Source organism: Salvia hispanica, chromosome 4 (assembly GCF_029641045.1).
Source record: "Salvia hispanica isolate PSC_SH4W2 chromosome 4, Shi_PSC_v1, whole genome shotgun sequence".
NCBI lineage: Eukaryota > Viridiplantae > Streptophyta > Magnoliopsida > Lamiales > Lamiaceae > Salvia > Salvia hispanica.
The window spans coordinates 18,635,355-18,651,158 of NC_142695.1; the positions used below are offsets into that span (position 1 = coordinate 18,635,355).

Consider the following 15,804-nt stretch of genomic DNA (forward strand, 5'->3'; position numbering starts at 1 on the left):
TTTGCCGAAGACGTTCACACATGATTTTTTTTCCGGTGAGATTTGTGCGTGTTGTTTCTTCTATACAGAGTACTTTTTTGGTTGCTGCAAACGTGGTTCTGAACAAAATTTTGCTCAATTTTGTTATTCTTATGCTGGAGAGCAAAGACGAACTGTCGAATTTCTCCGATATAATTGATCACAGCTGGAGTAAAAATGCAATAATGAAATTTTGGCACAGTTTGTTGTTTTTGTGTTTTGATAGGGAGAAAATCGATGAGGTTTGTGAATTCACGAAGAAAATCATGAGAGAAAAGGAATCGGAGCTGTGGCGCCGATCCGTGGCTAATTAGGAGCTCGATTCCGTGACGGATCCGATGAGGAAGGAAGTTGCCGCGATCTGCAAAAAGGTTGCAATCGTGAACTGAGATGTGATGATTTTGGGGATCAACTATCAGAAGAAGGTTTGATTTCATGATTTTACAAATTTTCCTATTCTCATCTCTGATTTCCAGATTGATTTATCTCATTCTTCGGACTTTGTAGGAGAAAGAGTATAGAGAATCGGCTGAGGCTTTCGATGAGAAGAAGAAGGAAAAGGCGCAACTCCTCGCGAAATTAGCAGAGGTAGTTGAAGCTCTTGCTTTACTGATTTCAATTTTTGCAGATTTGTTGTTGACGTTGTTTGATTTTTGCAGTTGGCGAGTGAAAGCGAGAAGCTGAGATCGAGTAAACTAGAAGAACTCTGCAAGAACATATAGTTGACGCTCCAGCTTCTCGGTGAGAGAGAGATCTGTGGAATTAGAGCTCCCGAGAGTAAGGAGATGGGGTTGAGAAGTATGTTTGAGATGTTGGTGCTGGTGTGTTGGTGATGCATATTTTGAGACGTAGTTTTTGAGATTTTGATTCTGGATTTTGGAAACCCTTGTTGACAAACTATTGACATTTTGCTATAAGTTGTTGACATTTGATATTCTGACTATTGATATGTGAATTATAAGTGTTATTTTTTAGTTGTTGACATTTTAATACGAGTTGTTGACATTTGATATTCTGGCTATTGATATGTGAACTATAAGTGTTAGTTTTTAGTTGTTGACATTTTAATACGAGTTGGAGTTGTTGACATTTGATATTCTGGCTATTGATATGCGAATTAGAAGTGTTATTTTTTAGTTGTTGACATTTTAATACGAGTTGTTGACATTTGATGGATCTTATTCAATTTTGCACTTTAGGCACGTAATTAATCATTTTGCTTCTAGAAATTTGACTTATGGCTGTGCTTTTCATCTCGAATTATTGGTTGGGGATTTTTCAAATGACAAAAAATGGTTAACTACATATATAATCTATGTCAACTACATATACAAATCATGTCAACTACACACATATAATATCAAATATGTGTACAATCCATGTCAACTACACACATATAATGTCAACTATGTGTACAATCCATGTCAACTACATATACAATTCATGTCAACTACATTTACAATTCATGTCAACTAAACAGATATAATGTCAACTATACACATATAATGGCAACTATAAGTTGTTGACATTTTGCTATAAGTTGTTGACATTTGATATTCTGGCTATTGATATGTGAATTATCAGTGTTATTTTTTAGTTGTTGACATTTTAATACGAGTTGTTGACATTTGATATTCTGGCTATTGATATGTGAATTATAAGTGATATTTTTAGTTTTTGACATTTTAATACAAGTTGTTGACATTTGATATTCTGGCTACTAAATGTGAATTAAAGAGGTTGTTTTTATTCAGTAAAGTTTCTTGCTGATTTCTTGTCTTTTATTGCTCCTTCCATTCTATATAATCATCAAATTCTTTGTCTCTCATCAAAAACTCGTAAAGGTTGTGTTCTTGTGCAACATTTCATTCGATACATACAAATTCATAATTCTGGAGTATGGGAGAAATGGCTTCATCTTGAAGTTACGCAGAGGTATGTAATCTCTTTATTTTTATCTCACAAAACAGTAAATGTATGATGATTCATTCAGTTTAATTAATCAATCAATTGTCCAGTGTAAATTAATGATGTTTGAATTAATGGCAGCATGGAGAAATGGATGAATTGGGGCAGAAGCTGTTGTACACGAGCCTGGAGAAGCTGAAATTAGAAGTGATAAAAGAAATGCAGAAAAACAAAAAATACGTAAACCAACTAATCTAGCTCCATAAATGCGCCATCGAAGAGCGAGACGAAACAAAATCAATTATTGATTCGTTTATGGAATTAAAAGTTTTAGGGTTTGGATTATCAATTGTGCTGGATGTGAGCTGGATTGGGAAATCAAGCTTTTTTATTTGACAAATAAATGACAAACCATTTGCAGAAATCGCCATTGAAGATGTTGAAATCAACTATGTAATTCATGTCAACTATACGCATATAATGTCAACTAGTGTACAATCCATGTCAATTATATATATAATCCATCTCATCTACCTACATATAATGTCAACTACAATCCATGTCAATTATATATATAATTCGTGTCAACTACATACATATAATGTCAACTACATATATCTACATACATAGAGAAAGCAATTGAAAAAGTAAATAAATCTCATAAGCATTGTGGAAAATGTCATAAAGTGAATGATCATAATGCCAGAAGTTGTGGCAAAGAGAAGACATAATTGTTCTTTTTTAATAATCAGAGTTGTTTTTTAGTTTTTGACATATACTACAAGTTATTGACATTTTCTTATTAGTTGTTGATATTTAATTTTGCTCTCTCTATTGATGTGTATTGTATGATCATCGTACCAGAACTTGTGGTAAAAAGGAAAAAAAAAGAAAAAAATACTTGTTCTTTTTTAATTATAAGATTTGTTTTTTGAGTTGTTCACACTATAAAAGTTGTTGACAAGCTGTTGACATTTTGCTATAAGTTGTTGACATTTGATATGCATGCTATTGACGTGTATTGTATGACCATGATGTCAGAACTTGTGTCAAATAAAAAAATTAAGATAAAATAGTTGTTATTTTTTAATTACAAGAAATATTTTTGAGTTGTTGACACTTTATACAAATTGTTGACAAGCTGTTGACATATTGTTATAAGTTGTTGATATTTGATATGCAAGCTATTGACATGTGGTGTATGATCATGATGTCAGAACTTGTGTCAAATAAAAAATATTAATATAAAATAGTTGTTATTTTTTAATTACAAGAATTGTTTTGAATTGTTGACACTATATATACAAAGTTGTTGACATTTGATGTACAAGATGTTGACATTTTTATATAAGTTGTTGACATTTGATATAAAAGTTGTTGACATGTATTGTATAATCATGATACTTGAACTTGTTTCAAATAAAAAAATTAAGAGAAAATAGTTGTTCTTTTTCAATTATAAGAATTGTATTTGCGTTGTTGACATTTCAATACAAGTTGTTGAACTGATTGACATTTGATTACTACTAAGTTCAAAAGTCAGAAACCACAATAGTAGTCCATGGTTTGTGTGGGAAGTGCAGGTTTTGGGAAGAAGGCTTCAGCAACCCAAAGTTTGATGAGTTTAAAGGCACATATCTCACAATCTTCCGAGAATGCACCCAGGTAAAGGAAATAGCCTTGAAGTCTAGCAGGCAAGTAAATGTAGCTAGGAGCCAAGATCTCCATGTAGGAACCCTCCTCCATTTCAGCTGCATCAGCAGTATATTCTTCAATCTTTTTCCAGAAATCAATCTTTTTTGTCTCCTAATGAGAAGACCACCAACCACAACCAGTGACAGAGGAAGACTTTTCCATTTCTCGGCGATCGATCTTCCAATTTCCTTCAAATGAGGAGGGCAGAGCAATGTAACATCATCATTATCATTTTTCAGCATATCACCGAAGGTCAGATAACAGAGCAACTGCCAGTTGTGCTCCAGCCCGAGCGGCTGCATCTCATGAAGTAAACTAGATTTTTCAAAAATTTTATCAACGACCTCCCGAGGCCTAGTGGTGAGAAGAATTCGGCTGCCGTTTCCTTATCCGGCAAGGTATGCGCGATCCAATCCCAAGCATTAGTGTCCCAGACATCATCCACGACGATTAGAAACTTGAGATTGTAAAGCTTCTAATGCAGGCACTGGAGCAACGTCTGATCGTCGCCCTAGGTGGCATAGTGGCCTGATTGGTAGTTTTTGCTCTCCATGATTACTAGCAGTTCATGACCTCAACTATAATTTATTTACTACTGTTGAATATCAAATGAACTTTGTAAATTTGTTAAATTTAGTCATGTATCAAAAACATTATTCCGATATTTCATACTGAGAAACATGTTTTTACAGCGAGACGAAATTAATTGATATCAAAATCATAAAAATAAAATAAATAAAAACACTTTGACGAACTTTCAGTAGCCAACTTCATTGAGAACTTTCATCAAACAATTGGCAGAAGATGCAACAATTACATATGTCAACAGTATACAATATCATGTCAATGACAAGTATATGTTGTTTATAGAAAACACAAGTATATTATTATAACTATGTCAATAGCTATTGTATAAAATGTCAATAATCTTAAAAATGTAAACAAATCCTTAACTGGAACGAGATGCTTGTTCTCTTCCTTTTTTTACCAGCAGCAATGTTCAATTCCATCTCTTCTGATTTTACCATTGCTAATCAAAAAAAAAATCAGCAGAAATCGAATTCATAAGAAAACAAATCCAGAAGTGTTTTAATACACTAAAATCGAAGCAATATTCCTTGAAATTTGAATAAATTTCTTAACCTGTAGAAGTCGCTTCATCGATCGCCGATTTGGATGCCTTTTTCCGGCGACAATCGGCGCTTCAGCTTCAGCCGATTCCCTTACATTTAGTTCTTCAATCCTCATTTTTGGAACTTATTGATGTAGGAAACTGATTTCGTAGATCTAGGATTAGGAGATGAATAACAATGTTTGATTGATTTTTGAAGATTTGCAGAATTGTATAAGTGATTTTTGAAGATTTGCATAATTGTTTGGAAGAGAAACTTGGGAGGGAAACATTCGAGAGTTTTAGTGGGGTTTTTAATATAATTTAAACATTTAGAACTGAAATGACAATAATACCCCCTTGTTGACATAAACTACATGCTGTTGACATTTTATAAATATTATAGATGAGTGGCTGAGATTGCATCTCAATTCTCAATTAGGTCCAAAAATCTCAACTTAATAGGACCCTATATATATATATAAAAAGATAGAATTCATATTCTATTAATTTTTCCATCCTTTTTTATTGTGTTTCTTAAAATATGTGTCAAGTCAAACTATTTTAATTAATTAAGGACAGGAAGAAGTAATTGATTAATTAAGCATGCAACTTACATGAAATAGAAATAATTTTTTATAAGTCATTTCATAATAGATTAATTTAGCATGGAACATACATGAAAGAGAAATGAACTTTTTTTTTTATAAGTTGCAGTTGTTACTTGTCACATAAATGCGCAATCTTACCGAAATTGTGACAGGTTGGGGTTATCTAAAAATAGAAATATTTAAAATAATATAAATTTTAATATAAAATACTTCCTCCGTTTCCTCCGTCCCAACTAAGTTGAGACATAATTTTTGGACATGGAGATTAAGAAATTATGTTGAAAAGTAGGAAAGATATAAAGACAGAGTAAAGAAGATGATAGAATAAAGTAAGAGTAACTGAATATTTTATTTTTTGCTAAAAAAATGACTCAACTTAGTTGGGACATCCCCAAGAAGAATAAACTCAACTCAGTTGGGATGGAGGGAGCAGTAAATAAGAAAGGTAGAAAGAAAAATGTGTTAGTGGAAAATGAGTCTCGCTCCATTAAAAAAAAGAGATATTATACTCTTCCATCTGCAAAATATTATCCACGTTTGACTTGACGAAGATTTCAAGAAATGTAAAAATTGAATGAAAAAAAGTTAGTTAAATATGAGCCTTATATTTACAAAATAAATTTTATAATAGAATATAAGTGTAATAAGAAATGAACAACATTTTGGTGGATCAAAATGACAAAAATGGTCAATATTTGACGGATTGAAGGGGTAAAATAATAAGTTTCTAGTTTTAATATATGGATCCAAACAGAAAATTTTTTTATTTTTGGATGAAAAGTAATAACCAAAAGGAATGTGAGGCCTGTTTAAAAAGGTCAATAAGTGAAAAAATTCTAATTCGTATATTTTCATCGTAGTTTAGAACATATGGTACGAATTTTTTCAAGGACCACGTCATTGAGAGTGCGATCGTTTGTAGACCAATTATGAACTTCAATTCTTTTTAAATTATAGATATCAAATTTATTTTAATATTTTTTCAAATCAACCTTCATGCTACTCTTAAATTTGAATTAAAAATTATTATTTTTATAAGAAGTAGCCAGTCAACAACACCTAAGCCTTTTTAAATTCATATCAACATTTATAAACACTTTAATTTCATCTCATTTTCGACACTCCAATTATTCCCTATTTTATTTCGAACTTCTCCCTTGTTTCTATCACTTGTGTATCTTTATATTTCAATTATATATGTTTTTTATTTTAATTATTATAATTTTAAAACTTTCTCTTAGTTGGGCAAGTATATGTATAATCGAAATTGATTCAGATTTGGACTAAATATTCAAATTAAAATACATAAACCACAAACCAGAAAGCTAAATTACACGCTTGCACTACTAGAGATTTGTACAACAAATTCACATTTTAGTATATTAACTCAAATACACAAATCACGAAAATTACGTCAAACCACTCTCCTCTAGTAAGATTTATAAAAAAAGTATGTAATCCAATTATCCAAATATCAAATTATATCAATACAAATAAACATCAAGAACATGTTTGTAATATTTTTATATGATTCCATTTGGAAGATTTGAAATTGGTGGGCTGATGCTAGGTGTAAGAAGAGTCATAGTATATATCAATGTGCAAGAATAAAGAAAATATTTTGATGGGAGATGGAAGATAGGAAGATGCCTCATTTAAGATTTGAACAACTAATTAATATACATGTACGACCACAAATGACGAAAGCTACATGACACCCTCTCAATATTAAAGATTTATATAAACTAGTATTATACCAGGTATATTTGTTATTTATCAAGCACGATATTCATATGGTTTGATTAATTTAATTAGTACTCCTATCTTATTATACCAGGTATATTTGTAATTTTATCAAGCACCATGTGAGGTTGAATAAATAAGTGTCAACTATTACATTATTAAATCCTTGAGTTCCATTGGCTTTATTCTAGTTCCTAGTTACTTCGATATGTTTTTTTAAGAGAATTATAATTAGGTTTCCTCACATGACTTCTTGGTGGATTTTAATACACTTGATTTTTATTTTATTCTATTGGACTTAAGAAGACAAGAAATTTTTAGCATGCAATGAAAGAACTGAACATTTTTTATATTTGTCAATTTTAGATGTTTCTAGCTACTAGTAATCATTGTTAGAGCGTCTCCAAGGAGACGAGGCATATTATGTATTTATCTTCTTAAAAAGTGAAATATACCCTTCTAAAAGTAATATATTCCAAAGGTAAAAGTATATTTTTCATGAAAAGAAGGCAAATATGGTAGTTATAAGATTTTATCTCTTCATTGGTGGGGAGATAAAGATACCTCTTCAAAATGGGAAAAGGTATAATTTCTCAAATACCTCTCTCTTTAGAGAATGATTTTTCATGAAAAAATAAATAAATATGATAATTATATTAGTTTACCTCTTCATTTACCTCTCTCCTTGGAGATGCTCTTGTAGAATTGGCTTTCTTTGACCTGTAAGTGAGTCTTCATTAATTAATTTGTAATTTTATGGGAGTGTTTGGTTCCTCGATGGTCCTGTTGTTCTCTAACTTATTTGCTTCTTCTCTGTTTTTTAATGTCTCATTGTTAACAAATTAGTACAACCAACAACTCCTTATGATTCACTTAAAATAACAGTTATATTTAACTTATATACCATAAATACCTATTTCCAAAACTAAATAGTTATGGATGATGATTGACTTGTGATTTGTGAATAGAGGTGCAAGATGAATTGGTATGCATACCGGTTAATCTTATCCTATTTTGGTCTCAATCCATAATCACATACCAAAATGACGAAATAACTCCACTACTATGAAACCGAGGGACATAATTAAGCAACTTAACACATTTTGTTTCTAAGGTGCACTATTGATAGCTGATGGAGGTGGAATGATTATGGGAATATTGGGCTATAGGATTAGAAGGGGAGGTGCCGGGGAATGTGACTGGTGGAAGGTTAGTTGGAGAAAGAAGAAGTGGTGGTAGCAATGAGGGAGCTGGGATTGTCATGTAGGGAGGCATCTCGAAGCCCTGGATATTTAGGAGACGACGATTCCCAGGCGACGTCGCATGGATTGATAGAGCGACAAAAATGAACACAAAGAAATTGTAATGTTTTGTCATGGTATATTTTACTCAAAAGTTTTAATCAGGTCAAAATAAGCTTCTTCTAAAAGTTCAACCGGGTAATTGCACTTTGTAGTTCGTCTTTCGTATGGTGTTCGTCTTTAATTTAGGGTTAATAGCCGATAAATACACAAACTAAATTGAATGTACAAATAAGGGACAAAATTCACATTCTTAAAAACAAAACAAATAAGGAAAAATGAATATATACTACTACAAGAATTCACAGCTAAAAATCTACTCTAAGTTGCTGCTTCAAAGTATAACAAATTAAATGATTAACATAAGAATTTTAAAGGACAGAGTTGTTCTAATTATTTATACCATACACACACACACCCACACAATTTTGAATATAAGTGTACTAAGCAGTACAACCAAGACAACCTATAAGAGAAATTCAGGCCCAGAATTCTCGGTTTTTTATAGAGCATGAGCTCTCGGATACCATGGTGCTACCCTTGTAGTCGAGTGTCCACTTCTCAAATGTACAGTCGGTGAAGTCATAGTAACCACCATGGATCGAAAGCTTCCCCCTTATCACCCGTTCTTCGATCCATGGATAAGTCAGTAAGTTCATCAACGACCGGTTAATTGATTCCTGGATAAAATACAACAATACTAATATCACAGCTTTCCTGTTCCTCATCTATGGTTATCAACATACAAAAAGCAAATGCAACTTGCAAACCAAATAAAGCTAATAAGCAAGCAAGAGGATCGAAGCAAACCTTCTCACAGTGCCTGCATTGCTGATCAAAGCTGAGGTCTGAAGCAGCAGCATTCGCTTGCAACCTGGCAGGCTTTCCGACAACCACCCAGTTTCTGATGAAGCTACTGGACAGCGTACGTGAAGTTGTGAGAAATAAAAAACAGATGCCAGATGGATTGCATGCATATCAGTGAAAGTAAATCAATTAACAGAACAACCTTGTAATTACTTCATCTTGCAAGCTCATCAATGCTTTAATCCCTCCACAACAGCTGTGACCAACAACTAGTACATTTTCGACCTGAAGAAATATACATACATATGCATATAGTTCGATGTTTTGCAGTCCAATTGACAAGTGAATGAGAATATACAGCTTTACAAGATCCCTCTCGCCTTACTAAGAAGGAAAAAACAGAAAGAGATCACCTGATCAAGGCTATATCTGGACCATTGACAATATAAAACCTCAGGTGGCTTATTAACTTTCAGTGTCATTATATCTAAATATCACTAGTTTATATTTCATGTCATCGAAACTTTGTGCGTAAATGGGTTGTAGAAAAAGATTTACCATTGCAGACAACGTGTATACAAGCACCACATCCATTCAATAACTACAAAAGGAAGGAAGGCATGATTTAAGCAGATATTAACTTACTTCAAGAGAATTGATGGCAAATTCAAGGGCAGCATTTGTTTCTGTAGGTCCATTCTGCATAATGAAATGAAATCTTCCAAATCGTCACTCATGCTTCTTAGTTTCAAGTGCTACGAACTCAAAAGGGTATACTTTACATACCTCATGTGGTGGTACCAAGTTTGCCACATTCCGGACCACAAATGCTTCTCCTGGTTGGAAACCAAGGATACTCGAGGGTCACACTCGTGAATCCGCACAAGCAATCACCATGAACTGTCCTTCAATACATCATATTCTGGCCATAATAACGTTTGAAACATTCAAAATGCTACAAAGTATCAAAAGGAAGTACCTTTGGCGCCTGGGCCTCAGCCAGCCCTTTGTAGTGTTCTAAGTTGCTCCTGAAATGATGGAACAAGCATAAGAACAAATGAAACTCCTATTTTACATTACATTTAACAGAGAAAATGGTCACACAATTCTTACAAGTATTTATCCTTTTTGAAACTAAGAAATCTGTGTTTCAACTCCTTGAAAGGATCTGACACTTCCTTGCTCACCCTTGTGACTTTCGGCCTGCTCTCGACAGTATCCTGAACTAGGCCCAGGGACTCCATTAAGGCCTTCAATCTCACAGTGGAGTTTCTTCTGTTATCCAATAAGGGAAGTCATACAACACAGAAAATATGACATTAGTATAACATCCAATTTACCAAGACGCACATAAATTAAATCAGAATCTAACATGCTTATCTCTTTGGATCAACCTCTGAGTGTTGCATGGAAGGCTTTAATCTTTAATATTATAAAGTAAGTAGGTCCTATAAACCATCATCAAACAATATGATCAGAGCCTCAAAGTGCAAGAATCTGAGATTCAGAACTATTACTAATTGCTTCATTGTTTTTATCTCATTGTGACGCAGGCAATCCAAGGACCAACAACACAACCCTAATTTCAGGTAAAGAATCAAAGCAAGTGCTATGCAAATTCGCAGGGACTTCACTTTAACTAACCAATTTTCTGACCTCTATAACAATCATTAGCAAACTCGATTTCTAGCAACACATAGTCACACCTAAATGTCTAGATACATAAGAATTTAAAGCTGTTGATATAAAGCAGAGTTTCAGAGCAAACCAACAACGAGATAGACTGACTAGTTATGCTGCTACTATGATTGTTGATTCTAGACATTTTATCGACGAATAAGACAATCTCACAACATAATAACGATTGCAGTTGCCTGAAATGAACTTATGCAGAGCACAAGCACAAGGAAGGTGCATCCAATAATCTCAAGATAATTACAAAATAAAGATTCAAACTTTGGGGCACTTACTTAGAAGAACCCAAGAATCTCAATTGGGTCTGCTCAATTTCCAGAGATCTCAACTGGGAACCAAATATCTTCCACACAAAACAAAACAATTAAGCAGTGCATCAATTTCAAGAAATTGGATTGTACAATCGAACACATGCTCTACAAATAAGCAATAATTTATACTCCTACATGAGATGCTTTAGATGAATTGTTGGAGATATCCATAGAAGAGGAGCAAGCAAGAGACGAGGATTGGAAAAGCGCCTTGGCCATTGCAGATCTCTGCACCACCCTCTCTCACTGCTCAATTTGAAAGGGCTTTCTTCGTTAATTCGTGGAAGATAAAGAATGTGTATAAACATAACCGAAAGGGAAACAGATCATTAAAGTAGATAAATATAGGTTGATCAGAATGGACACATGTTCTCGCGGAGAGAACAATGTGTGCAAGAACAATAAGAGCACTCCCAATGGAGGTGGCGAATTCTCGGCGATAAATCGCCGATTATCGCCGAATTATCGCCGGCCATTGTGGCGAAGTCGGCGATAATTCGGCGATAATGTTACCGTTGCTTCGCCGAGTGGCGATTTATCGCCGGATTATCGCCGAGCGATCGCCGGCCACTGTGGGCGACGCTCGGCGATAATCGGCGATTTTTAAAATTTTTTTTTTTTTTTTTGGCCGAACGGCTATTTTATCCCACCCCTATAAATATTTCATCCTCTTCCTCCATTCATCACCCACAAACTTCATTCACACAAATTTTCAATCTTTTTTCTCTCCATCTTTATTAAATGAGTTCTGATTCATCGTCTCGTGCTCAGTCCGACGAGGAAATATCACATTCTTCTTCCGAAGAAGAGGTACCTCCCGCTCCCACCGGATGGGATGTAGCGGGTTTCGCCAACAACCCAATCAACAACTATATCTCCCGCTGCATACAAAGCGAGATCGCTCGAATGCAGCAGCCACCCCCCCAACGGCCAATCCGCCGGCGGCGCCGATACATCCCTCGCAACCACACTGGTGCGCACGATCGGCTGTTCGCCGATTATTTCGCGGAGGAACCACGTTATCCGGCAGATGTATTTCGTCGCCGGTTCAGAATGCGCCGCTCCCTCTTCCTGCGCATTGTTAATGCGTTGTCCGCGCGTTACCCCGAGTTCCGGCTCCAGCGAGACGCAGCAGGGAAGCCCGGACTATCGCCCCTACAGAAATGCACTGTTGCCATCCGGCAGTTGGCATATGGAGGGTCCGCCGACATGTTCGATGAGTATCTGCAATGCGGCGAGACGACTGGCAACGAGTGCCTGAAGAATTTCTGTCAGGGCGTGCGAGAGATATTTGGGGAGCACTACCTTCGCTCGCCGGACGCAGCTGACTGCCAGTTCCTACTGGATTGGCACTGGAGGACCCACGGCTTTCCGGGGATGCTCGGCAGCATCGACTGTATGCACTGGCAGTGGAAGAACTGCCCAACCGCGTGGCGAGGCCAGTTTACTACCGGCTACAAAGGTACGCATCCCACCATCATTCTTGAAGCCGTTGCCGACCAACGGCTTTGGATTTGGCATGCTTATTTTGGTATAGCCGGGTCGAACAACGACCTAAATGTTCTCAATTCCTCGCCCCTTTTCAACGAGCGGATCAACGGATTAGGCCCCTCCATCGAATTCACGGCCAATGGCAATGTGCATAACATGGGGTACTACCTGGCTGACGGCATCTATCCGCAATGGCCCGTGTTTCTGAAGACGATCAGATGCCCACTCGGAGATAGAAGAAGGTATTTTGCCCGAGCGCAAGAGTCTGCGCGCAAGGATGTGGAGAGGGCATTTGGGGTGCTCCAATCGCGATTTGCACTGGTAAAGGGTCCGACGCGCTTTTTCTACCAGGGGGATATTGCCGATATCATGTATGCGTGCATCATCATGCATAACATGATCATCGAAGATGAACACGAAGGCGTCCTCGACGTCACCAACGACCCAAGTGTTGCATCATCGAGTCACGGTGTCTCAACCGAGTCCGCCCGCCAGGGTGTACCGCACAACGAACATGAACGGTTCCAGGCGTTCATGGACATACACCAGAAGGAGGCCCATCAAGCACTACAACACGATATCATCGAAGAATTGTGGGCAAATAGAAACCGCGCCCACCGCCCTTGAATTTTTTTTTCTTTGAATTTTTTTTTTGATTTTTTATTTCCATTCGTGTACTTTTTTTTTTTTTAATTTTCTTCGTTGTAATGTGTACCCGTGTTTAATACAACGAACTTTATTACTATTTATTTGATTTATCTTTATAAATTAAATAAGCTAGCTTTATTATATATAAAAATAAAACAATTAAATTAGTGATGATGTAAAAATGAAATGTTGAGTTAGGGAGAAATAAGGGAGAAATAAGGGAGAAACCATTGTAGGGGTTGGCTAAAAACTGGGGATAAAATGTGATGCTGATGTGGCGCTGATGTGGCAGGAGTTAGGGAGAAATAAGGGAGAAATAAGGGAACTCCATTGGGAGTGCTCTAACACACACGAGGTTAATTTCAGTAAAGCACAGAAGCAGTAGTCCATCGCCGCAAGGTAAGTCTAACTGGGACTGGCAAATCGTGTTGATTGGGTTCCTATTGGGTCAACTCAATATCGACCCAACCTTATCGAGTCCCAATCCAATCCGAAATCTCGTGTTCTTATCGGATTCAACCCAAACAGATTCGTGTCTGATTCGTGCAGATTTCGTGTCATCCAAAAAAATATCAGTCATCTTTTAATGATAGTAAGTTACTAAACAATATAAGCGTTATACGATAACGACCGACATATGATATTATATAATTAAAATTTGATATTACACGATAAAGTAAGATATTACAAAATTAAAATAATTAATTTAAATATTTTTTAAATCCAAATAATAAAATTAAAGTATATTAAAATTAAATCTAACTAATCAAAGTTAAAATAATTAAAATAATTATTTTTTAATAAAATTTAAGAATGCAGTAATATTTTTTTATTATAAAAAATAATTAATAATAGTATTAATCATATTTTACTAATAAAATTAAAATTATAATATTTTTTAATTAATAAAAATAATTAAAATTAAAATTTAATATATTATTTTAATTAATAAAAATAATTATTTTTTTTCTTAACGGATAACCCAACCTGATCCACCCAAAATTTCCGGGTTCTTATTGGGTCGACCTTATAAGGACCAAATCCTAAACATGCGTGTTCATGTCGGGTTAACTTCGTGCGGATTCGTGTCGGATTATCGTGTCAGATCAAAAATTGTTAGCCCTAAGTCTACCTTTTTGGAAATAAAAACTCAAAAATTTTATTTTCAATTTTAGTTTTAATTTCAGTTTCAATTTCAATTACCATTACAATTTCATTTCTAATAAAATAGAATTATCTGGAATAATACTTGCATAAAAGTCTTATACGCTCTTCGTCCACAAACAATAGTCTCATTCTGTCACTTTTATAGGACGGAGAGAGTATTTTTTTTTGACACTATAAGAATCAAATTTCAGATGAATGAACCAATCTAAAAAGTATATGGTCTAAAAAGGATATGGTCAAGTTAAATGTTGGAATTGTGAGGAGTTTAGACACTATAAGAATCAATATGAGGCATCAAAGAAATACTCATTCCGTACCACTCTAAGTGACAAATTTTCCTTTTTAGGATATCTCACTCTAAATAACACATTTCTAAATATAGAAACATCATTGTCTCTACTTTTTTCCTCTCTTTTACTTACTTCTCTATACTTTACCTACAAAACAACACTACATAAAATTTCATGTCGAATTAGAAATGTTCCACTTAGAGTGGAATAAAAGGGAGTATAAGTTTAAGGATCAAAAAGAGAAGAAGATAACAAATTCTACCGTGTCTGATGATAGTGAGACGCTAGTCTTGAGTGTGAGTAGTCCTGTGAAATCATGGGTGTTGAATCTAGAGTGTCGTTTCATTCATGCAACAATGTGAGCATAATACTACTTATGTTCTTGAAAAATAGAAACTTTTAAAATAGTATGGTTTTCAATGCATAATTGGTAAAGTAAGAGAGAAGAATTAGTAAAGTAAGATAGAGGAAGATAAATGTAGTGGAAGTGATGTCAACCTCCTAAAATAGGAAGTTTAGAAGGTTTCTATTTTTAAGGGACAACCCAAAATAAAAATAGTTTCCATTTTTAAGAGACCGAAATAGTAGAAAAGTATGTTTATCCCGATTTTGGGAAGGTACATCATGCTAATGACGAGACCTTGGATATTGTGAGAAAAGAGAAACAATTGAAAAATCACTAAGGGAACTATGATAGTATGTCTAGATAAGAATGAGGATATGTTGTACACCACAACTAACTCAAATTATTGCATTGAGCTTGCATGAGAAACAAATAATGCATGTTTTGTAATATTATCGTCTTGGCCACATGAGCAAGAAGATGATGAAAATAATATGTTCAAGAGATATATTGTTCGACGTGAAAAACTGTTGAAGTTAGCTTATGTGAAGATTATGTGTTCAGGAAATAGAGAATATGGTAAATTTATCGAGAAGAGACAGAAACTTAAAGACATAGAAGTTGAAGTTGGTTCGTAGTAATCTAAGGGGGTTCAACACGGCAAC

At 34.8% G+C, this 15,804-nt stretch overlaps 1 pseudogene across 1 annotated transcript; it reads right to left on the reverse strand.

Moving 5' to 3' along the window:
- Positions 1-8,637: 8,637 nt before the first annotated feature.
- On the reverse strand, positions 8,638-11,599 carry LOC125192440 (beta carbonic anhydrase 5, chloroplastic-like; annotated as a pseudogene). Its single transcript, XR_016137687.1, has 9 exons — positions 11,336-11,599; positions 11,165-11,217; positions 10,308-10,469; positions 10,174-10,222; positions 9,981-10,094; positions 9,840-9,893; positions 9,397-9,479; positions 9,198-9,303; positions 8,638-9,067 (listed from the first exon to the last, which is right to left on the reverse strand). The product of XR_016137687.1 is annotated as a beta carbonic anhydrase 5, chloroplastic-like (transcript).
- Positions 11,600-15,804: the final 4,205 nt, after the last annotated feature.